We start from the raw sequence: 26,855 nt of genomic DNA, 5'->3' as shown, positions 1-26,855 counted from the left end.
AGTTCAAGAGAATAGACCTTTGTATGTGGCTAAACTGTGTGTGTATAGGGAAGTTGTGGTAAAGGAGAGAAATTTAAGGAATCAAGTGTTCTTATAATAACAAGGTAGAGGCATCAGCAAAGGGGCTGGTCGCTTGCTGCAGTCCACACATTTTGCTAGGCTTTCTATATCTTTCTTTTTTTTTTCCATTTACAAAATAAGTTTATTGGCATGAAGACACATTCATAATATACATCAAATGGAAAAAGCAAATCACAAAACCATGTCATCTTAACTATGTAAAAGCAAACACAGTTTCTAATCTGCAATGTTCGTACAATTACCTTCATTGTGCAGAGGAGAAAACGAATGCTCTGGGAAGTTCAGAAACCTTCCCAGTCTTCCATAGCTAACAAAGAATTCAAACCCATGTGTGTATACAGTAAGTCCTTCCTTAACATCCATAGGTTCTGCGAAAGTATGACTTTAAATCAGTCGCCATGGAATGGAACCAATTATACCATTGGCTAATTGATATAAACAAGACTGCAGTGCCTGTGATATATTTCTGGTGACAGATATTTGGTCTAAGTAAAGACTAAGAAACTTCTAATATTAAATAATTAAATAAATGTGAGGTGTTCATACATTTAAGAAAGATTAATGTAAACGAGATAATTACCTGCTTAGTCTATCTAGTTCAGGATTGGGTGAGGCCAGCGCCTATACCTGTGACTCAGTGGGCAAGGTAGGAACCCCCCTGCATGGGATGCCACCCTATTGCAGGGTCCACTCACACGCACACCCACACCCACACTCACTCATCCTGGGAGAGTTTAGATACCCCAGTGAACCTAACGTGCACATCTTTGGGGTGTGGGAGGAAACCAAACCCAAAGAAAACTCATACAGATGTAGACAGAACCTGTCAACGTCATTTAGAAAGTGGCCCCAGCTGGGGGAATAGATTTTTACTCCTTCACCAACTTTATAATAAAACCACATTGAACCAACAAATGTTATTTGAGGACCTGCTATATCCACGGAAATACGGGTTCCCTTATGCACCCTCTTATGTGTTTAAAAGCTTGCAACATCAAGTCATTTCATCTTTACAGAGAAATTAAATGACTTCACCAGATCTTACACAAGAGTAAGAGATTTGGGCTTCAGTTCTTGTATTTGGACTAAGTTTTTAGCTGTATTCCCAGGACATCTCAACGATCCTAGCCAAAATCTGTTTCTCTGTCGTTTGTTCAGGGAACTCAAAGCAGTGTGTCCAGGTTGGTCCATAGCTATTCTAAGAAAGGCACACCAGGTATGCTTCCCCGCCGTCCTGTACTACCATTATGTTGAAGTCCTTGGACGTTGCTGTCCTCATCTATTTAGTTTCTCCTACAGCAGTTAACACGTCCTTAACATAGTTTAGGTTTCTGATCAAATAAAATACAGGTATAACTTGCAGAATAGGAAGTCTTTCCAGGTAATGGTTGCCTGGTAGAATGCCTCATGATTTTTGAAATCCACTCTTCTTAGACCAGAAGTGAGCTTTTCATAAGCTATTATTTTTTTTTTTGCTGTCTCCACACAGTATTTTTAATAATGTAATACTGCATAAACAGGGTCTTGGTTTACATGTATGAAATACATTATGAAAACATGAAATATATTATTTTCTACTAAGAACGTCAGAATCCTATGGAGATGCTTTGAAATGTAGGCCTACCAAGGAGATGTGCTTGTTTTCTGGGGGCATCCAGCTGCCTGATACCAGCTGTCGGTTAACCATGGTTGGTCAGGAGGTGATGTTTGTGGTACTTCACACTCTCTTATACAAGTACAGTTTCTTACATTTATCAATGTTTAGGTACGTGGGTGTTGGATATTTTGTTTTATTTAGGTTTTAAAAGTTGGGGATTTGGATTGATACAAATACTTTGTGTTTTTTCCATGTAAAGTAATAAAACATAGGTTATCAGAATTTTTCACTCAGAATACACATTTCTTCTGAGGTGGATTACTGGCGTAAGTGGGAGATAACGTGTGCTTCTTGATACCAACGGTTAACGTGTTCAGGGGAAAGCTCCAGACACACCACCTGCACACTTCCTCTCTCAGGCTGCACACTGTCACACATCCTTGTGGATTTTTAAATCTAAAGTAATTATAATGATAGGAATTTGGGGCCAAACAGAAGAGATGATAAAACCCTAGGTGCCGTGTTTAGGACCTCTTAAATTACACTACGGAAACACAGCCACGCACCTGTAACTGTGGTGCGCTGTGCACCACACTCAGCATTTAATTTGTATAACATTCTGTTCTTATTAATATATTACTTAAAGGTTAGCAGTGAAAGGTCTTTAAACAGTACTTTCTCTTGTGAATGGCTCGGCCCGAGAGAGAGTATGTTCTCCCTCCCTCATTCCATAAAGTAGTGTCAGCATGAAATGGCTTTTTGAACAAAGGTACTTTTGATAAAAGGGCAATTGTCAAATATATATACTTTTAAGATGGAAAGTGTGATTAATGTTATGGTGTCCCTTAATTCCTTAATGGAAGGCTCAGACAGGGAGAGGCTCGGGGTAATAATGATAGTCTCTTTCTCCTAAAAGAAATCACCTGTGGAAATGTGATTTTTACAGTCTGGTGGTGGCCGTAGTATCAGAAAATAATAATATTTAAAGTTTCAACAAGAGCATCACTGTTGACAGTCTGACAAAGATCATGTGTGTTCTGATAACACAGCAGTTGCAGAAATGAGGGAGGAAAAAAGTGTCAGGATATTGATTAATTTGAGGAAAAGGGGAAAGTAGGTAAAATGACTTGTAAAACTTACGCAGGCAGAAACGACTTAATTTGTAGGGCCTACTACAAAATGTAAATGTGAGGCCCTGTTTAAAGCATTATTAAAAAAATTAAAAAAAAAGAATTAGTAAGAGTTTCAAAGTGGCAGCAGCAGAGAATTATACCAAGCGTGGAGTCCTTCTGTGCCGGGGCCCTGTCTGACTGAACAGGTCTCAAATCCGTGAAGCTGGCTGGTCCTGCCTGCAGCCAATTAGAGGCAGAGCTGGGCCTGGGACTTGGAATTCTCAGCTACTGTGCTCTTTCTAGGATGATAGTCACTGAACTTTACCTGGTGACTTGAGAATCTGTGAATCTGTGATGATTGTGGAAATAGAATTCTAAGTGAGGCCTCCCCCTCCAAAAAGAAGATCTAAATGTCATTTTACTTCTGTCTTTACAAACTAGCTGACTGGTCTCAACAGAAATGCTCTGATCTGAAAGTGCTAGTTAGTAGCATTTTGGGTAAAATTAAATATAGAGAAACAGCGCTAATCCAAGGCTACCCTGCTTGATTCACATAATGGAATCTTTAAATAAAACCTCATAGCATCCCATAAATTCACAGAGAACCTGATCAAGTAGTAGTGTCTGCCAACATTACATACTGTTTGGCCATTTATGGAGTTGAACTTCAAATGGTATTCTGATTCCTGAATGTGAACTTCACTTTGTTGATTTGTTGATGTGTAGTTTTCCCTTTTGTTCATTAACTTCTTATTATCTTCCCCCAGAATCACATAAATTCTACACCTTCCTCTGTGAATTCATTTGCTAACTTTTACTGAATAACAGGAAGGCAGAAGCCCTTTGTGAGATGCCCAGGACCATTTTATTTCTTTCTTTCCTTTTTTATTTTGTATATGCAGGAGTTATTTTGTTATTTTGACCAAGTATCCATAATTTTTCAAAGGTTGTAAAATAACAAACTGCCTTTGCAAAGATATGTTGTCTGTGCTTTTCTTGAGATCCCGTGACACAATTTACCATTAGAATGATGGAAGACTCTGTTAATTTTATTAATGTATCATAAAATCATAAATCTTGATAGAATTTTAGAATTTTAGTTTTCTGGCCTTTCCATCTTAGGGAAATGGAAATCTAAACTGCCAAGGTCAGAGAGTTAGTTGTTCTTTCCTCAAATGTTTTTAGTGAGTAAATCTCCCACAATTTATTATAAAACCCTCCATGTCAGGAGTAATGGCTCATGCCCTTGATCTCAGCACTTTGGGAGGCTGAGGCAGGAGGATGACTTGAGGCCAGAAGCTTGCTACTAGCCTGAGCAACATACCAAGATCTTGTCTCTAAATAATAATACTGATGCTTATGATAGAAAAATTAGCCATGTGGTGGCCAATGCCTGTGATCCCTGCTACTCTGGAGGTGGAGGAAGGCAGATCACATGGGCCCAGGAATTTGAGGTTGTATGAGTTATGATGATGTCACTGCACTATGTCTAAGCAACAGACCAAGGCCCTATCACAAAAAACAAACATGAAAAACTTCATGGTTGTTGCATAGCTAGGTTTTCAAGAAATTATTCCTAATATCCATGTCTTTTTTCATTTAAATCTGCTTTTTTTTCTGGGCCCTGTATGCATTAACATTTGATTGACATTCTCCTTAGAAGAATATCTCATTTTTTGTTTTTTGTGTGTGTGGGGTATGCTGGGGATTAAAGGAGTTATCATCAACTCATCACAGCTTAGTATTCTTGGTGAATGATGATGGCTTTCAGTTTCTGAGCCATTACCGTTGCCAGACATTGTGATAAATGCTTTACACACATTATCAAATTTAATCTTCAGAAGAACCTTATGAGGTAGATAGATGTTCTTGTGTCTGATCTTCTTATAGTCTATGTAATCTGCTGTTGCATATTGGAGACAAAGTCATCCAACTCATTAGGGTCAGGCTGAGGATGTTTTAAACCCAAGGATTCCTGACTTCTGTCTGCACTTTTCAAGAATGTGCTGTAGTTCTATAACTTATAATACACCTTGACTTTTAAAAAACTTTCCTATATAGATTTTATTTTCTATTTATTTTCATTTTCCAATGTCTTGTGGAAATTGTCAAATATTCTTTAAACATAGAGGTAAGAAATGAAAGTTGTACTTTTATAAAGGATGTATTGAGGTTCAACAGTATATAATTGCAAATTAATAATTTTCAGTGGCATATGATCCAGTTACAGTGAAAAGTTTTCTTTGTGGGTTGTATTTTAGATGACGCTAAATGTATTAGATGATTTTGATATGTGATATGCTTATGTTAACAACTTTGCTGGTCTATCCTTGTTAACAAATATGCAGATATATCCTTGTTTAAATAATGTAAACAACATAAAAATGTAGAATGAGATGAAAAAATTGTCTCAGAGCCCCCTACTCAGAGAAAAACTACTACCTTTTAAAGTTTAGTGACTACTCTCTAGAATGACTATGTGTGTGAATTACTGATATTTTGTGGAGACTTTTATGTGACGAAATATTTGTAAAGTTTATTTACTAGCTTTGTCGTATTCCATTATTTAATAGCCTATTATTTATTTAGGCAGTTTCCTATTGCCAGATATTTACTTTGTTTATTTTTCACGTAGATAATAGTGTTTATAGCCCACTTTTATGTACCTCTGGGAAAACTTTTTGCTTTTTAGATTTAAATCATGTAAGTGTAATGGTTGTTTCAAAAAGCATATGGGACATTATTTATGTGTATCTTCTACGGGAAGAGAAATTATTAATCTTTCCATTAATTCCTTCTCTCCCTTTTCTTCATTTATTTTTAAATAACAGGACTTCTGGTAGACTTAGGTAGGAGTGACCAGGTTATATTTGGCTCAGTATAAGAAGTTAATTACGGTTGTGTAAGTAGGGTTTAATTTTAAATGATAGATACATTTTTAATTATTATAATAACGTCAAAAACTCATACTTTTCTCTGCAGATTAGTGCCTTTGTTGTTGCAAACATAATCAGTTCAAAATTAACAGGCTGGTTGGGGCAAACATCTGTCTTCCAGATTTATTTAAAAAAAAATTCAGCCTGAGAGTTGCAGTTACTGATTACAGATACCAGCTCATATGCTCTATCTTGCATGTATTATCCCAGCCACAGGCAGCACGCCAAGATGCCACCCTGGGGATGAGTGCTTCTGCTGTCAGCAGTCCTGTGTTCAGTGCAACAGACACTGTCAAGGTCCAGTTGAGAGTAAAAAATCAAGTTGTGTCTTGACAGCCGAGACATTAGTTACAAAAGACTGTCTACTCCTTCTCCGGTTAATGATTCATTTAGTACCAGCACTCATTACTCCCCAATTACAGCTACTCCAATAAATGTTGGTCTATTGTGAACCAATCACCCCTGATTGTTTACACTGTCTTCTCTGAGAAATTTGGGGCCTTCTGACTTAAAGGTCCAATAATAAATAATTATGACTCATTTTCTACGGGAGAGTTGAGAGAGAATTTATTGCCCCTATATATTACTGCCTACACCATTTTCTCTCCAGCACAACAACATACTGTAGATTCTTAAACAGGACAAGAATTAAATAAATCATCCAGTCTGATACGAATGGGCTCAGAACATTTCCTTAAAATGTGAATGTTCACATAGCCGTTTGCTTTCAGCTCATCCTAACGAGTTTGCCCCTTGTAGAAATGTTCATTTTCCTTAAATGACTCAGCGCACATCAGCTCACCCCCCCCATAGGCATTTAAAAATAGATTAATAGAATGTATAATTTCTGCTGTCTTTATTTGTAACTATATTTTGACTCACTAATGATATACATTGAAATGAAAGTAATCCTTACCATTTCTTAAGAGTTCTGATGTTTTTAGTTTAAATATTAAAGTGTTTTAAAAGTACCAAATATCTAATGAAGAACTTAAGGATAACAGTAATTACAATTTAGTTAAAGTGTTTATAACACACTAGACACTCTACTAAGGACTTTATTTGGATTTACTTATTTAATCCTTACAACGTATTTCCACTCTTGGTATTAATATTATCTCCATTATAGAGATACTTGGCCTGAGGATTTGTGTTTAGATCCATTTAATTCCCAAGCTTTTGGCTGCATTTCCTCTCACTCTGCCTTTCACTTATTATGGGTCAGGAACTCTGCTGAGAGCTTTACATAGAGTATTCCACTTATTTCTTCCCGCTTTCTTTCTCTTCTCCTCTCCCTCATTAACTCTTTTACTTTTCTTCTCCTCTCCTCTTTTACTTTTTCTCCTTTTCTTCTTCCTCTTCTTGTTCTTATCACATAAGGCAATAAGATGAGGAAGTATAGAATTAGAAAGTTTTAAGTGTGTTATCTGAGGTCATTAGTTCCAGCCTGGTATGTTTGTTTTAAAATAAGAGTATTACTGCGTTTTATTCGACCTCAGATATGCTGTAGAAAAGAAGCGGTAATGTTATGGTATTTTAATTTTTATTATTTAATATTTAATTTGAATCTATGTCAAGGAAGAGAAGGACTGAAAAAGAAGAAAGAAGGATTAGAGAGAACAAAGGCGAGGGATCTAAGATTTTTATTATCTAGACTTACTGGTGGTAATTATTTACAAAAAATGTGTGGCGAATTTGATGATGGAGGTAGAAATTATAAAATCCCTCAGTTTTTATTAATCTCAGAGAAATTACTTAGGTTTGTATGTGAAAACCAACAATTTTACAGTATCTCCAAGCTACACCCTGTGCTGGAGATTTTATAACGATAAATGAATATATTTGGGGAATGGTTTAGGGAAACTGTGTCTAGGTATTGTTGCTGCCCAGCCAGGTTCATCTGCCCACTGCCCAAGAGCAAGTCAGTGTCCAGAGACCACAGGGTCGGATGGTGGAGAAAGAGTTTATTCCATGTGGTGCTAAGTGGGGAGGTGGGAGACATTTCTCAAATCTGCCTCCTCAGGAATTGGGAGGAATGGGCTTTTAAAGACAGTTTGGCGGGCAGAGAGTTCGGAATCAGGGCTAATTGGCTGGATTCAGGGTGGAACATCAGTCTTTGGTATGGACCACTGCCTGTGTGAGTCAGCTGCTGGAATGCAGTTCCTTGAGTGGAGGTCCAAGACCATTTGAGTCAGTTTCTGGAGCTCAGTGAGTCAGCCAATCTGCTGGAATGCAGAACCTGGAAGGTAACTCAGCTGATGTTATTTATGGAGAGAAGTTAGAAATCTTTACAGCTATCACTGTGTACTTTCTAGCCTAGCAATTACAGAGAAGCAAACAAGAGGACAGTGACTGTGACCAAGCGAAGGAGGGGACAGTGGCTGTCCTTGTCATTGTTTTAGCTAGGCCTGTTCCTCCACAGAGTTTGGGGGGCCCTTCCTCTAGCTCTTGCCTTGCACTCCTTCATCAATTTGTAAGGGTGGGTTTCAATATTACAGATGTGGTAGAAAGATCAAAATTAATAAGAGTAATTTTGATTTCTGAGCTTGAGTTTAGATTAGATACCATGAGGATATTCAATCTTGTTGTAACCAATGATACTAGCAACTTTTTATTGTCGAACAGAGCCTTCATAGTTGGCCACCTCCCTACACTGACCACCTGCTTATATTGACCTGATTTTCACAGGCAGGACCTGCACCACATGTACATATCAATACAGTAGGCCTAGTTTCTTATGTCGATCACCTTAGCATGCTGATTAGTTTCTTACAGTCCCTTGGGTGGTCCACTTATAGAGGCTGTATTGTGTATATATATTATGCTGCTCAGTTAGTTGGAATTTCAAGAAGCGAATTTTACCACCCTCTAAAGCACTGGTTGAAGACAAAGATAACAGCTAAGTCAGTCAATTGCAGTTCTCTGCATAACGTAGGCTAAATTAACTGACTCTTAATTACAAATAACGAGAAATGCAGGGCATGTATGTTATTAAAAGACAAGACCTCTAACTCCACTAAAGGCAAAAGGAGAGAGGCATTGTATGAGTGGGGAGTGTTATCTAGCAGAGTACGAAGAGCTTGGAAAACCTTAGGATTTTCATTCTTCCTAAGTTATAGATGTTTGATGTATTCACTATCATTCTTTCCCCCAAATAATTGTTTACTGGAACTGTATAATTTTCCAAATGACGTGATCTTTTGGGAATTGTTCTTTCTTTAATTTCAGCAATGCCAAATGTTTGCTAGTCATCTGGCCAGAAAAATCATCAGGGCTACTTAATGTCTCTGTGCTTCCATGATCAAATTTCTCTTCTAAACGGTAGTCTCTAGTCCTGAGATGACATTTCACACCAATCGCCCCATCACTGTTGGAAGCTAAATCAGCACGTTCAGAAGCGGCAAGTGGCACCTACTACCTGTCCTGGGAAAAGTGACTACGTTTTAGTTACTGCCAAGATTCTCCGCTGCTCGCCCTGAAGTATTTTAGACATGCTCACTGGTTTGAAACAGCATTTCTCAGCTGCAAGCAGGCACACTGAATAAATACTGGAGGGAGGACGGTTTAAAGACTTAAAAGCAGTTCCTGTCAAGGCAGGCCATACTTTTCCTCTCAGCCCTTCACACACAGGGGAATTATCCCTATGATCTGCCTGGATTTTACTGCCACGTAAGTAGGTGTCCGTTACAGAGGAAGCAGGCGGTGCACATTTTTGTTGTGTTTGTGTGACAATAGTAATTTCCACTTCTCCATTTAGTGACAGCATTTGAAAAGAAAAACAATGTGTGTGTTTGAAGAAGCAGCGAGTTCCCAAAGACTTCTAGGTTCTCTTGCTAGTTTACATAAATGCAGAATTGTATGTGTGGTGCAGCTAATGTTTCCAAGTTGGACAATATTCAGTTAGCATTAACTGATGAAAGACTGGGCTCTACCTAACATGCTCTTGATGACACTTTTTTTTTTTAATTTTTTATTAAATCATAGCTGAATACATTAATGTAGTCACAGGGTACAGTGTGGTGTTTTCACATACATTGTGAAATACTCTCATCAAACTGGTTGACGTAGCCTTCATGTCATTTTCTTAGTTATTGAGTTAAGACATTCATACTCTGCTTTTAGAAAGATTCACTTGTACCCTTGTAGGATAAACCATAGAGGTGACCCCTGCAATCACCCTCCCCTGATGACACTTGTATACTTTTCTCTGATTTGCTTTCTAGTGTCGAGAGCATATTGCTGCATCAGCTATTTTGATTCACATATTCACTTCTGACTCAATTGCTTTAGTTTTCTTTTGTGTTCAAAGATAATATCACTCTATTAGATGTGGCTCTCATTATCAGAGAGGGGAAAAACATAGTGCTTGCTTCGGCAGCACATATACTAAAATTGGAACGATACAGAGAAGATTAGCACGGCCCCTGCACAAAGATGACACGCAAATTCGTGAAGCATTCCATATTTAAAAAAAAAAAAACCAACATATTGGTGTGTCTTTAATGAACTAGAATGTTCTCTGTGAGAAGCTGAGGGAGGTAGATAAAGGGAAATCTGAGAATCAGGAAGGGTCAGAATATTTGACATTACATTTTTCAGTTTTAATCAGAAAGGAAATAGTTACATTAATATTTTTAAAGCCAATTTGTAATGAAAGGAAATAATTGAGTTATGAAGGACACGCGCCCAGAGCCAGGCAGTGATCGTGAGATACTCTCCTTGAGGAACACCTCTTCCCTGTCAGTGATTATAATAGTGTGTTGAATACTGTTAAAAGTTATTTTAAATTCTTTAATTAAGTAGTTACCACATAAAATCATTAAAACAACCTTATTTATTATGGGTCCTTGAATAATTCTTCCTGGTTCTATTTCAAATTTATAAATATAGATTTTAAAACATTAGCAAACTTGTTTGTCAGGTACTATGTATTAGATTTTTGCCTTTTGAGAGGAATTTTTTGTTGTTGTTGTGGGTGAACATCTTGGTTCCTGGTATTCCCACACTGCAAAGCAAATACAGTGACAACGATTTAAGGAATTATGTGAAATTTCTACATGATACTCACAAAAATGTGACCAATGATTAACTAAAACTTCTTAAGGGAAAAAGGAGAATCAAGTTGCACTTTGATTACTATTTCTGGACATTAGTTAATTTATACTCTATGTGGAATGAGCTGTATGGTAAAATATAATGATGGTTATTTTATCTCTTATTCAGGATTTAATTTTTCACAATCTTACTTCATGTTATTGATGTTATCATTGGATACATTTTATATTGAATTTCACGGGTGAATTTTTAAAAGTTCACCCTGTGTTTTAGTATTATCTCACCTGATTTTAATTTGTCTGGCATTTCTTTCCCTTTATTTTATAATGTATTGAACCGTTATTTTGTTGTTTTATTTTTCCAAGTAGGATGTAGTTTTAAACTTTTGATCCACTACAGTAATTTCTGTCTTTCAATGTGGGAATTCAATCCACTAATTTTTAGTTTAATGACAGAAAATCTTGATTTCTTTTTTCCCCTGTGAATTGTTTTTACGAAGTTGCAACTTATTTCTTTTTTTTCTTTTTTCTTTTTATTTCTCTCTTTTTCTTCTGATCAATTTTTTTTTCCCTTGTCCCCCATGGTAATTTGGAAGTTCTGTTGTGTTTTTAAACTCTTTCATGATTTCTTTCTTTCCCGTGTTCTTTCAATGACCCTATATTTAAACAAGGTGTTGGGTGTTCGGACGTCAGGTCCTATGTCCCCAGGTTCGTGGTGCCCTGTACTAAGGAATGGTTATTGGAACCTAGTTGATGGAATAAATAAAAAGAGCAAGCAGGTGCAAGCAGGCAAAGTCCCAGTGTTTACTAAAAGCATAGTGTATTCCAGAGAAGTGGAGGTGACTGTGAGTTTAACAAGATTTCTCTTTTTATGATGATTCCCTAATTTCCTGTTAAGGTGTTTGTGTGGGGGTGGAATCATGGTTTTTCTTGGGAAGGGGTGGAGAATTCCTAGAATTAGGAGCCCTGCCCTTTTCTATCCTTGTAAAGCAATTTCTGGGAGTCGGCATGGTGTCTGAAAACTGTTTTGGTGCTGGCGGGTATGATTTTTACTATGTTGATGAGGGTGGGTCATTTGGGGATGCTGTTACCTCAGCTGTGGGTGTGCTCTAAAGAGTTCCTATGGAGCCCGTGATAATATTTCCAGTTTGTGGTTTCTCAGTCTCTTTAAGGTTTGTCAGTCCTTGGAGACTCTTTATTGTAGACCAAACGTTTGGTCAGTTGTTCTTAGGGGCCACCTTCACATATCCTATGTTCTTTCTTGGGAACCCCCTTCTGGTCAGTTTGTTCCTCCCAGCAGACAAAGCATCTCCTATTGTCATTTGCCTCTCAATGGACACCCCTGTAAAGCATTGGTTCCCCCCACCCTGTCCCTAACTGAGGAATCAGCTATCATGCCAGTTAAGGATGTGCTGTATCTTTCTACACTGATGCTCCATCTCCCTACTTCCCCTGCCCTCCTCACTCCAAATGATGCAACTTTAAGAACTTTAAGGGATACATTATTTCATATTAGAATTTCCTTGTGTTTTTGTGTTAAGAATCTTTTTTCCTGAGTAGCGGGAACCACAGATGTATAACACCATGCCTGGCTAATTTTTCTTATTTTTTGTAGAGATTGTCTGTGTTGCTCAGACTGGTCTTGAATTCCTAGCATTAAGTGAACCTCCTGCTTTGGCCTCCCAAAGTGTTGGAATTATAGGCGAGGGCCAACGTGCCCAGCCTTAAGCATACTTTTTAATCACTTGTATGTTGGATTGTCCTGCAGCGTATCTTTATCATCTAGGCTGCAGACCTGGCTCTTGGCCCTTTGCGGGTGGTATTTAACTTTAGTCTCAATTTTTTTTTCATTGATACATGTTCATTGTGCCATAAAACTTATTCAGAACTTCACTTGGAATTTCAGAATTTACCAGGATATGTCCAGATAAGTGTCATTTCCATCCAGACATCTTACAAGTCTATGTATTGGTCGGATCTTCTGACAGGTCTTTTCCAGCTCAGGAGCATTTATTTCTAGAATGTATTTAAAGGTTCTTATTTTGGGATATTTTACTATTTGCATGGTAGTTTGATTTCTTTGATCTCTTTACATCTTTTAGGTTTTTCTTTATTATTTTTAACTTTTCTTCAGTTTGAATTTATTTCATTTGAACTTCCAGGCCATTAATTCGTTTTATTTGCTTAATGTTTCATTCTGAAATCCATAATTGGATTTGATATTTTTCTCCCTGAACTTATTTTGTGTTCCTGAGTTACTCTATTGCCTTTATATGTCTATGTCACAGAAGAATCGTATTCTCATTATCCCATCTCATCCTCTATTCTCTAGACTTACACTTTGCATCTATCCCTCCTGGTTATTGAAATACAGGAATCCTGCAGTGGTCCAGAGACAAAGGATCGGGCTCCTGTGTCAACAGAACTTGCAATTAGTCCTCTTCACCTACTACACATTCTGAGATTCATGAACAAACTCACCCCTACTTACTTAGTTCCCTCTTGGTGGTGTTTTTTCCCCAGGTTAGTTCTACCTAAAAACAAGTTTAGGTGTCAAAAAAAAAGCTATAAGATCAGTAAATCAAACTACCATGTCATATTCACCCATATTTACTCCAAGTTGACGGTTTGACCTATGTACTCCATTATCACCTGTGACACCACACACACACATACACACACACACACTCTCTCTCTCTCTCTCCTCCCCCCCCCCCGATCATTTTTATGATCCAGTTGAGAACAAATTGGTGAAATCATCCTTCTTGGCTGTTTGAGGTCAGAATAAAATCTCTCTAAGGACTATGTACAACTTGAAGTACAACTTGGAGCTACAGATATTGTATGATAACTCTTCTTGGATCTACTACTTTTCCTTCCCCATACTGGATTTTCATATAAGTTCTAGAATACATTATGCCCCTTTGTGGAAATAAGGCCTGTAGCAATCTTTCCCATTGGATTTTGTTACAGGCTGAATTGTGTCCCTCCCCTATCCCCTACCCAGTTTATATCTTGGACTCCCAACTGCTAGTATCTCAGAACTTGGAAATAGGGTCTTTAAGGAGGTGTTAAATTGAAGCCTTTAGGGCAGGTCCTCATCCTGTATGACTGGTGGCCTTTTAAGCAGAGAAGACTATGATACAGACACACACAGGGACGACCATGTGGAGACACAGGGCTAAACCAAGAAAAGAGCTCCTCAGAGGAGCTAATCCTGCTGACAAGTTGACCCTAAGTTCTAACTTGCAGAATTCTGAAAAATAAATTTCTATTAGTTACACCACCCAACAATTTTTGTTGTTTACCTGTGATATTTATTTACAGCCATCCTCAGCAAACTCATAAAGATTTCAGTAGAAGCTGTGCCCAGAAGTTCTAATAGGTGATTTATTCAGAGAAGTAAACATTTGATTGACCAAGGAGAAGCAAGCCAGAAGATTGGAACAGAGGGAAGGGTGAGAGAGTTAGATTTCAATACTCCCAGAATCTCCTCCCGCCAAGTGAAGTTTTGTTCATCAAATGGCAAAATGTAGCACTCTGGGATGCTGAGACAGGTAGATTGCCTGAGCTCAAGGGTTCAAGCCAAGCCTGAGTCAGAGCGAGACCTCATCTCTAAAAGTAGCTGGGTATTGTGGCAGGTGCCTATAGTCCCAGCTACTTGGGAGGCTGGGGCAAGAGAATTGCTTGAGTCTGAGAGTTTCAGGTTGCTGTGAGCTGTGATGCCACAGCACTCTACCCAGGGCAACAGCTTGAGCCTCTGTCTAAAAAAAAAAAAAAAAAAGAAAAAAGAAAAAAAGAAAAAAAAGTAAAATGCACCTGGTCATTGTTCTTCATTTCAAACATTTGAAGAATACTCAGAATGTAAACTTTTAAAATTTTTTTTGTTAAGCAAAGCATAACAATATGTATTTGAAATTATGTAAATTAGACAAAATTCCATATATAGAATTAATCAGCAGGAAAGCATTACTTACACATAAATATGGAAAAAAATCCAAGTCTGAAAATTTTTGTTACGTTCAATATCTGTGATAAAATTTCAATGTCTGTTATAAAATTTCCTTATTATAACAAGATATAAATTTCTACTCAAATATATTTGTGGACTATCTTTTCTTTTCTGTTGTTTATCCACTGCTAAATATATTGCCTATGAAGATAATGTACTAAAAATTGAGAGTAGGGAGGACAAAGCTATTTCTCCTTTTTTTTCCACATTGGACTGTGATGCAGAATGATGACAGGCTGCTCAAGCCATTGTGAGCAGCAGTTATATTTGCTTTGAATTATTGCATTATCATTGGTATGATGATGGCTAGGTTTATCTCATGCCTTTCTGGACCATATTAAGATGGCATAATTACTGCTGCTAGGGTGATCACACCTTTTTTGAGTTAAGAGAGGAGAGGTGCTATTTAATATCCCATATTAAAATTGGTAGATACTCATTTTTTACCCAACTGTCAGTCAAGTAAATTAAGGTTCTAATATTTTTGAATGTAAAAGTTGATACACTGAGATAGAGTGATATTTTCTCTGGCGTTGTAAGAATGCTAAGAGCACACCTGACTCATGCTGTGTTTTCACATATGTTGGTATTTACTACAGTTATTTGGTGAGCTGACTATAGAAAGAGATGAGAATGTCATTTGGGTCAAACATCTCATTATCTTGGTATTTGGAAGAATTGGATAAGAACAATATTCTCTGACTTTCTCCCGTTCCTTAATGACCAGCACACACAGCTGACTAGAAGGATACCTGCATTTAGCATTTTGAACACAAGAACAGTTCTGTTAGTCAGTGTCCGTTGGAAATTAATGAAGACAAATATAACTTTATTTTTTCTTCAGTTTCCAACTGAGCTAAGGTGGCAAGTATACTATGCATCAAATATAGGAAAAAAATAAAATTAAGCAAACCAAAGTTTTTACCTGACTCTCCTGGCAACCTTTGATTTGAGATTCAGATATAAAAGAAATTCAAACATTGCCAAGATTGAAAAGGTAAATGGCATAGCATTATTTATCCATTTGATTCCTTTAGAAAGGTATTCATTCTTCCATAGAAGCATGGATATAAATAAAAATAGGCCAAAATATGTATACTATAATAGTTTGCCTTAAAAAAATACATATATGTGTATTTACATATATACACACACACACACACACATACACACACACAATTGGTAGAGAGCACTGCTATGATATGTTTTATTTTTAATTTAGTAATTTTAAAGTGATATCTTTAATTATAAAGGCTACATGTTCAATGTGGGAAATATGAGAATGAAAAAATACTTTAAGATCTGTTACCCAGATACGTATGTAAAGCCATGACTTATATTTTTGGTGTATGTCGTAGGGGTCAAGGGAAAAATTTTTTTCCTCTCTGAAGAACTGCAGAAAATCAACTGACAAAAAGCAGATTTGGGGAGAAAAGGCATGTAAAATTCATTAAAGTGCATACATATGCACAAGAATCATTCAAAATATGAAAATTCACAGGAAGTGCCAGATGGGTGATGTTTGTTTATAATCTTGAGAGAATAGGGTTTGGAGCATGGCAAGGCAGATTATGAGAAAGAGGGGATGGGATGGGGCAAAGATGGTCCTGTTATATTGGTGAAATCTCACAGGTAGCAGCTCTGAGAAAGAATAGAGAGTGTATCCTGTGGTTGAGCTGAAATCTCCTAGGTCTTCAGATAAGAGGAAGGGCCTCAGAGATGCAATGTAGATGAAAGATGCATATGTCCTCCACAAAAGGCAGCTTTTCAGGGCTCTTGTTGTGCACAGGCCATCTGAATAACTATCTCAAACCATGTCAAAGTGGTATAGTTGCAGATGAAATAGTTTTGGTTTCCTCCAGTCTCCTAAATAACACTTTATTTTGAGAATGTTTCGTATATTACACTAGGAATGATAGCTATATAGAGATTTAGGTTAGAGGTTTTGAGGTTAGAGATTAGCAAAGGAGAAATAAAAAAAATAAAACAGATTGGAATAAACATCTCGTATCTTCTTGAATCAGGCTCTTCATTCTGAGAAAAGGTCAGTTGAGTTAAAACAGTTGCGTTTCTGCAGGTGATGGCATTGCAGATAGCCTCACAAAGCTAAGACTCTATATACGGTGTAGTTAAATTGATCTTTAATAAGCGGCATTTCGGAAACAGATTTTAAAAAACCCAAAAAGGTTAATGTCTGGAGAAGTCTATAAACTAGTTTTTCTAGAATCTGAAGCATCTTCAGTTGGAGTGGGCAAGCAGTGACAATCTGGCAGATATTCCAGATTGTAGTTTGAGTTGGGTGTTCCAGTCAACTTTCTGAGTCCTTTATACATCAAAAGGCATGAAGATTGTTTATATACAAGTTGCTGTAGTGATAAACCTAGAAGACTCAACTCTTTAGGATTTGGAATGAACTTTTAGGAAAAACAAAACAAAACATGGACATAAAACAATTTATAGTACGTGGTCAACAAGACTAGGAATGGTTATGGTTGTAAAGATGGAGCTGACAAGAAAGCTTAGTTTTTATTTTTCTACGTAATCCAAATTTTGGAACACATATTAATAACATATTTATACATTTGTAACTCAAAGAAGGCTAAACATCATTTCTGAATATTTAATCATTATAGTATGATAGGCACTATGCTAATTACGTTGTCAGTACTATCTAGTTCTTCCACTAACTATCATTTCTTATTTAATGATATTTCTTGTGTAAGTTCATGTATTAAATAAACCTCCTTATTATGTTTCTTTTGGATGTTTCACAATTCTCTACAACATCTCAAAGTTAGCTTGAGGTAAAAAAAAGACATGATTTAGAATTTAAAATTTGATTTTGAGAAACCTGCCAAATGTGCCAAAGGTTTAAAACACTTCCTCAAAATAAGACAATGGGTCATGGTGATAGAATAGTTATTAATTTAGCCAAACTGATAATTGAAAGATTTCAAGAAGCAGACAAATTTATTGTTTCTTAAAGAGGAGAGACACAGTTTTCCAGTTGTTTGAAAGACCTAATAACGATCATGTGGAACGCAGAGAATCTCGTTCTCTCTTTTCTTCTTGTATTTGCTCAAAAAACAAACCAAAGTCTTATATGAAAATCCTAATCAAAAGAGAAAATCAAATTATAGCCTTTCATTGGTGTATTTTTCATATTAAGGCTCAATTAAAAAACCCTTATGATAAATTTAATTTTTGTTAGTATAACCATAAATGATTTTGAAATTCTCATGCTCCCCTATCTTTCTATATCCATTTAGTTTTATTTGTATTATTTTCCCCTTCATTTTGAAATAAGTTTTAAATAACCTCTAGATTAGGAAAAATTTTTTTTCTCAGCAAACACACATCTACATTCCTGTGTTCATAAATTTCCTCACCGAAGCATATCTTGCTTTCCTTGTATATGTGGCATATAGAGTTACTTCTATGACTTTTGCAGTTTTAATTATATTCATTTTAATTTTAACTCTTATTTTTAGCAAAAACCTAGGAAGTCATTTTGAACTGTTTTACATCAATCTTTATAGAAGAAAACCATTTTGTAACTATTTAGAAAGATATGTTTTCCCAATTTTTTGTTCCATAACAGCTCTAAATATATTTATCTTTTCTATACCATAGAAAAATGAGATGTTCAAGTATATAAACTTATGTTTGGTAATTAATGTTCCAATATTTTAACTTATTTGGAAATGACACATTTTATGATTATCTATTACTTAATTTAACATAACGTGACTTTAAGATTTTACAATACCGAAAAGACTTTCGGAAACGTGACATAGACACCTTCCCTTATGTCTCCCCAGTCATCCTGAGTCTTGAGTACTGTGTGGCATTCAGCACAACTAGGAAGGGCAAGGCCCATCTGGGTCCTGGATGTACACACCAGTTACACAGCCCAGGACAGAGGCAGCGTTGTGAAAGTGGTAGCCAGTGACCCAGGTGCTGTGGCTGCACATATGTTCTCAGCCTTTACTGTGGCCACCTGTCTGGACTAGAGGCTCTGTTACCAAAAGTTTGATACTTGTCACTGAGGATGCATCAGAAGAAACAAGAACAAGTGGTTTGAAGAGAAGGAAAGGGAAGTTTATTTAATTTTCTGGAAAATGAGGAGCATGGGACATTCTTGTTTAAAGTGCAATCATCCTACCTATAAGCAGAAACACAGAGCTTTTAAAGGGTGTTCTTTTCCTTTCCCTCCAGTTTCAGGTTATTGCTATTTAAACTATAGTTGATGGTTCAGCTCCATCTCATCTCCAGTGAAGATGATCTCATGACCTCTGCCCAGACCCTTCTGTTGAGCCATCTTTGCTCTTTTTCAGGCCTTTGCCTCTGTTACAGCCCAAGACCAAAGATAAAAACTTGCAGTAATTTGTGGTCTTTGGGAGAACCCAGCAATGATCCCTTTTAGCTTTAACTTCTAGACAAATCGAACAAGTATCAAAAATATTATGTAAGAGTTTTGTGATCTTAAAACCTGTAAACAGAGGTAGCAAAACCTATCTGACTAGTAGACTCAGGCAACAACGTTGGGCTTATATTTAACGTAGATGATTTGGAAGACATTCCCATTTTAATTCAACAACAATTTTGAACCTAGCTTTGTTTATCAAAATTATCTCAGATCACATAGATCTATCGCATACACATAACACATACAAACATATAGAAATACAAAAACAAAGAGAGAAGCAGACCTTATAGAATTCTTTAAGATTCTTCATTTGCTAGTGTCCAAGTCGGTTCTTCTCTCCTTTGGACAGTCAGTCTTCTGATTTCCTGTTTCATTGCCCTAATCACCTGCTAGCTACTCAACCCTAAATTTGGGCTGCTCCAAATGAAATTTCTAAATTTCACCTCCTCCAAATTTCAGGTGAAATAGGGTAGACAATTTTTATCTCAAAGGCACAGAACTTCATTCTAAACATCATTATTTGCCAGGATAAATATTGGTTAAAGGCACATAGTTAAGGCAAGATAACCAGGAAAAGTAATTTAAACAAAAGTAAAGTTCCTTATGTAAAGTTTTAAGTCAACATCTTTCTCCTTGTAAAAGTTTCTGGTAGTTTAGATATAAGAGGGAGATGCTCTTATACATAGAGGTTTTCCTTATAGTTTCTCTTACAAAGAGTTGTAAGTGCTAGAAGACCTATTTAACTAGATAGGTGGCTTTTTAAATTTAATTTTTGTTTCTTAACTGGATTACTGAATTCATGTCAGATTTTATTAATGAATAGGGTAGAAGCCATGTCTGATCCCTGGGGCCTGCATGAGGATGATAAAGGACCTGAAAGGGGTCAGTGGTACCTTGACTCTGTTCCTCATAGGGTCTTAGAGTTGCTAGTTTTTCATAAATTACTGTAAATGATAACCATAACTCATATTTCAGTAGTTTGTAAATGAGTTATTGCAGTAACTCATGTCTCAGTAATTTTTCATCCACTGACCACCATATGGGGGAGGTAGGAGCTTGAAGGGGGAACAGACCAATGACTACAGGGAACTAGATGGAGGATGGAAGGTGGCAAAGTGGGGCAAAGGTGTTACTGAAAGTCTGGCACTTGTGCCCAGTGGTGCATCAGAAGAACTAGGATAAGTTTGAAGAGAAAAAAAGGAAAGTTAACTAATTTGTCAGCAAATGAGAAAGTTGGTTGACTCTCAGCTTAAAGTACCTCCTCTCTTTAAGCAGAATTATAGAGCTTTTAAAAGGCATTTTTAGCTTCAGGCTATTGCTATTTAACTATAGTGTCTCAGGTGAAGACAGTCTGGTCTCCTGTGCCCAGACATTTCCATCAGACCATCTGCTGTGTTACAACAAAAAACAAAGGGCACTCCCCCACCCCCTGATTACTAGCCTCCAGGAGGAATATAGGCTTTAATTCAGAAAAGGGTTGAGGGGGTTTTAAAGAGACAGCTCATACATCATTTTACCCTTTTCTGTTGTTACCTCTGTTACAAAAACAAATGGAGGAAAGAGTCCTATAAGAGATAGTCTTTTTTTAAAGCAAAATTTTGCCCACGAGAAAGGAAGTGACCGAGGGACCACCAATACAATTAAAAAGTTGTTTTAGTTCAGTGAAAAAGTTCCCATGGGTGAAATAAGATCCAAATGAGAAGAGAGAAATTTTAAAAATACGTAGTCTGACTATCAGCTCTTAATTAAGCTGATATTTAATCACAGAGATCTTAAAAAAAATCTTTTCCAATCTCATTATCAGATTTTAGCCAGGGCAAATAGCCAGGGTTCCTGGATTTTGAACACTCCTACCTCCTTTTTCTTTTAAGCAAATGTTATCTACCAAGTGACTCAGAACCCATATCACAAGTCTTTTGTAATTTAACCGAGGATGCATGAAGCATCTCCAGAGAGGTGCACAGAAGCAGTCCTCACAAGTTCCAGAAGCACTCTGAAAGACAGGTAGAAGAAAAAAGCTTAGAGGTGAACAGGAAAGCAATCGCTGTCCATGGAGGGGAAAAGCATGGATAACACATGAAGACTCGGAAAGGCCAAGAGTCACACAAATATCACTTGAAAAAAATTCCAAGTAACTCTTATAAATATTTATTTTTTTCTCCTCAGTTAAAAGATTTATGAGGTCTGCCAATTAAGTTCATGAGTTTATGAAATCACCCTAGAAAAAGTGCTACATACCTCATTGCTAAATATCACTACAGTCGCTCCCCTTGGGAAGCTATGCACTGACACCACCAGCGCTTAATCTAACCTTCAAAGCAAGTTTGGGATTCTTTTTCTGGAATGGCCATCAGAGATGTTGTCTTATTACCCTTCATGTCCTGGATGTCTTTAAAATATCTTCCTTTCAATATTTTCTGTATCTTCAGGTAAAGAGCAGAGCAGGTGAGTAGGGAGGGTGTTTCAATACAGGTATTTGTTTACTGACCAAATATTCCGTCCCAGACAGTGCTGTGTGAGCTGGTACATTGTCATGATGCAGGAGCCCTGAGTTGTTGGCTGAAATTTGCAGTTAAAATTTTCCTAAGTTTTTCTCTGTCAATGTATACTTGATCTGCTGTGCTTCTCATAATTAGCCAACAATTTGGAGTCATAATTCCATGAATTTTTGCAATGTTTTTGTCCATTCTCCTCATTACTGGCCACCCTGACCACTCTTTGTCAGTGATGGCTTCTGTCTCATCAGAAAAATGTTTAATCCCTTTGTACACTTTCTGTTTTATTTATGGCATTATTCCCATAAACTTGGACTAATATGTTCCTGGTTTCACTTCCACTCTTGCCAAGTTTGACGTGAAGTTTTGTGTTTGTTTATTGCTCTAATTCAAGCTCTGACATTCTCATGATGGCACAAACATTAGTGAACACCACTCAGCAATATACCAACACATTTGACATGAACACAACTTTGAGAAACTGATACACCAAGGTTATGAAACCTTAAGCTGTTTGTGTACACAGCTGCCAAACCTAATTGTCAGATCTACCATGGACTAGTATCCTCCCTGGGAATCAAACCTGGGTATGGCAGTGGAAACAGAATTCAGCCACTAGACTATAGACTGGAGTGCTGTTTTTTGCCAGTCATATAGGGGATTCAAAGCAGACAGTTTGAATGTAAAAGAGATTTTAACTTGGTTTTAAATCTGATTTCTATTTTACTTTCATCTTGCCAAGGGAATTTTTGTTTTTGTTTTTGTTTTTTTAGACAGAGCCTCACTCTTTCACCCAGAGTATGTGCCGTGGCATCATACTTCACAGCAAACTCAAACTCTTTGGCTCAAGTGAACCTCTTGCCTCAGCCTCCTGAGTCCCTTCTGGGACTACAGCCACCTGCCACACCCCCTAGCTAATTTTTTCTATTTTTAGTAGAGATGGGGGTCTTGCTTTTGCTCAGGCTGGTCTGGAACTCCTGAGCTCAAGCAATACACTTGCCTTGGCCTCCCAGAGTGCTAGGATTACCGGTGTGAGCCACCACGCTCAGCTGCCAAGGGAATTTTTAAGGCTATGTTTCTTTTGTCCTTTTTTTATAGGTTCCAATAAGATAGCTGGTTAAAACCATGTAACTGGCTCTATCAAGAAATTTCAATGGCCCTGTATGTGTTATCATTCCAATATTTCTATACATGTATTTACTTTAAAAGTTAAGATTCATTATATGTATATTCATTTATTTACAATAACTATCCACTTATTATATTAAATAATTAATATAAATAAATTAATATAAAGGTAAATATACTTTTACCTTTCCAGTAGACCTATGAGTCCTTACCTGTGATCTGGGTTTGCCTGTCCTCTCTGATCACAGTTCTTTCCTCTTGCCCCCTTAAAATGTTTTAGTTCACAGCCCTTCCTTATCTTCATTCCTAAGAGTATTTTCATATTCTGTTCTTTTAATTAGAAAAATCTTCCCAGCTCAGTGTTTTATCTGCTTTTTCTTCATCCCTTAGAACTCAGTGGTTCTCAACCTGTGGGTCATGACCCCTTTGTAACAATGAAAATACATCTTGGCATTAGGAAGGTTGAGAACCACTGCTTAGGTCTTAGCATGATGGTCAAGTTGATCAAAAATGCTAGTTTTTACTGTTTATAGCAGAGACTTCACCACCAATTATTGTTCTGAGTTAGAGACGCCTACCTATATTATGTTCAGAACTGTGATCATAAGTCAACAATTACTGAAGTTTTTGTTTGTTTCATTGTTCTCCTAAGTGGGAAAGTTCATAAGGGCCCATTCCAATTCATACTTAGCTTTATATTTGTAGTGCCTCACATAGTACCAGGGGTATTATGAAGGTTCAATAAATATTTAATGAATGTGTAAGCTAGTTAATGATTAAAATGTAGTTTTTTTTTTTTACAAACCCTTAATGGTATTTCTAATATTTTCTGCTTTTCTATAATCCTTTTTACTTCAGGATGTGGAAATTGTTTTGAATTATGTTACTTGATTACTGCTCATATAATAATAAAATTGAAGACTGAATGGAATAGTATTGAGGACACGTTTATATAGGCATGCTCTCACTTCTTAAATGAAAATATCTTCACACTTGTTTTAGAGAACATGATGATTACAAACAAACAAACAAAAAAAGAAAGTAAAAGTTCACATTTTTATCTACCACTACCACCCAGAAAACACACATACAAAAACAAGGCTCCTGGTAATAGTTTAGTATGAGATCAACTTTTATTTTATATGTAGTTTCTCTTTAATGTTAACCTTTTCATATAACTAACCATTTTTTTCCAGTTCAGGTCAGACAATAATGATTGGTAATTACCATTATTTTTACTTATTAACTGTATGTACTTTTACTTGCATCAATATGAAAGACTTTTAGAGTTGGTTGTGGTGGCGCATATCAGTAGTCCTACGTAGCTGGGACACCTGAGTCTGGTGTTCTGAGTCTATAGGGTGCTCAGAGCAAGCCTGTGACCAGCCACTGCACTCCTGCCTGGGTGGCAACTCTGTATTTTAAATTAATTCCATAGTGTAATGGAGGTATAATTACAAAATTTAAAAGAAAGGAAATGAATTCATGAGTTATAGTCTCCAATTTTAAATAAAGAAGATGCTATCATTCAGATGTCAGTATTACAGAGAAGAATAAAAAATCTGGATTATGGCAACTCCTGAAACAAAGGCATAATCATAAAAGTAAGCACAGAAGACAGCAGAATCTCAGGATCACTTCCTGATGTCACTCTGTAAAGTTATCTATTTATCTTTTAGTACTTAAAAGGACAGTTACAGTCCTTTTTTCTAATAGATATTAGTATATTCAGAAATCAAAGAGAGCCAATTAGAATGTCTACATTGTCCTGGGATTACCAGTTGTGGAAAAAAATTTATATGATACTAGTCTTCAGGGACTGTATTTACTACTGGAGGACTTTAAACATTCATACTAACTACTATTTAGTAATTTGAATTGATATTCATGATTTTACAATAGCTAGAAATGTATTTTTGTACTGAATTGATTTGAAGAGTTTCTGGAATAACATCTTCTAATTAGGGATGTATTTCATAATAATTTTGTTTTAATATATGTAATGAGGAAAAACATCTTTATTAAAATCTCAATTGTACCCTACTTCATTCTAATTAAAACTACTCCTTGGCAATAAATTCTGCTTCTGGTATTATCCATACCGCAAGAATAATTGTGGAAAATTATGATTGAATCTTTTTGGTAATAAGGATGTTTATGAAGGTAGATGAATACATCATTTTTTTAAAGATTGCTTGTTACTGATCTGATTTTATAGTAAAATTCTTTATTACTGGCCTCTAGAATATTGAATATAATACATTCTGAAAATATGCATAATACAGAATTAATTGAACAATGCCACAAAGACAACAGATATTGGTAAAGACTACAGTGAAATGAAAAAGACAAAAAGTAGTAATCTTAGGAATAAATGTAGCTGCTGTATCCTAGAAATCCCTATTTATTTGTTTACTAGAGCCCCTCTTTATAATTACAATGACCCCTTTATTTTATTTTAATTTCTTCTGAAAATGAATGTTTATTCTGTCACTCTACCAAATTCTGTACATTCTTTCTGTTGTGCTTTAACATTTGTAATTTTAGAAGAAATACATTTTTGTGTGTTTTGTTTTTACCCAAAGTCTCTCTTTCTTGCCCAGGCATGAGTGCACTGGCACCATTATAGCTCACTCAAATCCCAGGGTTCAAATGATCCTCTAGCCTCCACCTCCCAAGTATTTAGGACTACCATCACACTCGCCTAACATTTTCTTATTTTTTTGGTAGAGATGAAGTTTTGCTGTATTGCTCAAGCTGATCTTAAAGTCCTGACCTCCAGTCATCCTCCTGCCTTGGCCTCCCAAAGTGCTACAAATAAAGGCATGAGCCACTACCCTCAGCCGAAATACACTTCTAATTAGATAATTACTTTTTGAAAACAAATGGTTGTTTGTCATTCAAAAAGTATTTCCCATACCCCTCTAAAATAAGAAGTATAATATCTCTATTTAGTATTAAGACATTTATGTTACAAATCAATTGTAAAGATTGTTGTTATATATTAAGTGGGGTAATTAATTTTGATACAGGTTATTTTTCAGTGAAAAATCATAATATCCTAGACCATGACATTTCAAAAGATTTTTGCATGTATATTTTGCACACACATACACACACACACATATATACACAGACACAAACTTTATGTCCACCCTGTCTGTGTATGTATATATATACACACATATATATACACACACACACGCAGTCTCCAAACAATTTTTTGATATGAAATATCATTTATTAGAATCTTATTTGTATTTTTATTCTTTTATTTTTATTTTTTATTGTTTGGGATTCACTGAGAGTACAAAGAATTAGGTTGCATTGATTGCTTTTGTTAGATGAAGTCCCTCTTATAACTGTGTCCTGCCCCCAAGAGGTATGCCATACATGGTGACCCCCTGTACCCCCTCTCCTCCCTTTTCCCCACTTGCTTATTCCTCTACCCCTCCTTGTATTAGCTCATTTGCTACCTTCATATAGGAATAGAGTACAGTGATTCTTCCTTCTCCATTCTTGTGATGCTTTACTAAGAAGAATGTGTTCCATCTCCATCCAGGTTAATACAAAAGATGTAAAGTCTCCATCTTTTTTAGGGGCTGAATAGTATTCCATGCCAATTTATGCTTTTCCCACATTTTGGCAATTATAAATTGAGCTGTGATAAACAGTCTAGTGCAAATGTCCTTATGATAAAAAGATTTTTTTTTCTTCTGGGTAGATGCCTGGTAATGGGATTGCAAGATCAAATGAGAGGTCTAATTTGAGTTCTTTGACAATTCTCCATACTTCCTTCCAAAAAGGTTGTATTAGTTTGTAGTCCCACCAGCAGTATAAAAGTATTCTCTTCTCTCCCATCCACGCCAGCATCTGCAGCTTTGAGACTGTGATGTGGACCATTCTCACTGGGGTTAGGTGATATCTAAGGGTAGTTTTGATTTGCATTTCTCTGATGATCAAGGATGCTGAGCATTTTTTCATATGTTTGTTAGCCCTTCATCTGTCTTC

General features: G+C 36.5%; 1 protein-coding gene and 1 non-coding gene across 3 annotated transcripts in view; both read left to right on the top strand.

Annotated features, from left to right (window-relative positions):
- The window catches only part of CACNA2D1 (calcium voltage-gated channel auxiliary subunit alpha2delta 1), a 502,006-nt gene that overhangs the window by 121,398 nt on the left and 353,753 nt on the right, over positions 1-26,855 (top strand). The window lies entirely within an intron of this gene.
- LOC111722056 lies at positions 10,089-10,195 on the top strand. Its single transcript, XR_002771003.1, has one exon. It is a non-coding gene; the product is annotated as a U6 spliceosomal RNA (small nuclear RNA).

Source organism: Otolemur garnettii, unplaced genomic scaffold (assembly GCF_000181295.1).
Source record: "Otolemur garnettii isolate 467f Iridium unplaced genomic scaffold, OtoGar3 scaffold00005, whole genome shotgun sequence".
NCBI classification, from domain to species: Eukaryota; Metazoa; Chordata; class Mammalia; order Primates; family Galagidae; genus Otolemur; species Otolemur garnettii.
The sequence above is the reverse complement of the archived record's forward strand: the minus strand, read 5'-3'. Positions and strand labels throughout refer to the sequence as shown.